This window comes from Atractosteus spatula (assembly GCF_055471065.1).
Source record: "Atractosteus spatula isolate fAtrSpa1 chromosome 10 unlocalized genomic scaffold, fAtrSpa1.hap1 SUPER_10_unloc_14, whole genome shotgun sequence".
Classification (NCBI taxonomy): Eukaryota; Metazoa; Chordata; class Actinopteri; order Semionotiformes; family Lepisosteidae; genus Atractosteus; species Atractosteus spatula.
Window position 1 is genome coordinate 276612 of NW_028296617.1, and position 717 is coordinate 277328.

Genomic DNA, 717 nt, shown 5'->3' on the forward strand with positions numbered 1-717 from the left:
TACCAGGAGTGGGGATCGAACCCACGTGGACTTTCGTCTATTGGATCTTAAGTCCAACGCCTTAACCATTCGGCCATCCTGGTCTATAGCAATATGCTGCTCAGTTGTTTAACATTTGAATATGATTCATCTATTAAAAAAAAAAACAGCGCCCTGTCACAGAAACGTACCCCGGTCTCCCGCGCAACAAGCAGGGGTACTCAGCACTGTACTAACGAGGAGCGCTTGTCCGCAGCTCACCGTGAGCTCTGTTTACTGTCAGCAGACATTTCCTCATTTCAAAAGACGTTTTCGCCTGCTCTCAGTAATTAATGTCGGTTTGAAGTCTGTTCCTGTTGTCTCCACTCTTGACGAAGAGCAGCCTTACGTAGGAGACTCCCTCTCTCAAGAATTTTGCCATCACCCTGCAAGAGAGAAGAGCCATCAACCACCAAGACACTTAACATTAAACACATGAAATGTGAAATGTTTTTTACTTAAGGATGTTACCGTTTCCACTCTAACTTCTTTGTCAGAAGTGGGAAATGAACAAACATCTCTAGGGGAAGCTACAACCTGAACGCAACGCCTTGGACCACCAGCCATCCTGCCTGTGGCTCTTAAATGGAATGATATGTTTTATTTCTACTTGATGATAAGGGAAAAAAAAGTTAAATGTAATTAGGGAAATGTCTTTTTTTCATGGGGAAAACAAGTCTAAGCAAATGTAAAGTTTAG

At 43.0% G+C, this 717-nt stretch overlaps 1 non-coding gene across 1 annotated transcript; it reads right to left on the reverse strand.

The window, feature by feature from the left end:
- Positions 1-83, reverse strand: trnal-uaa (transfer RNA leucine (anticodon UAA)). The gene has a single exon. It is a non-coding gene; the product is annotated as a tRNA-Leu (tRNA).
- Between the last annotated feature and the right edge of the window lie 634 nt (positions 84-717).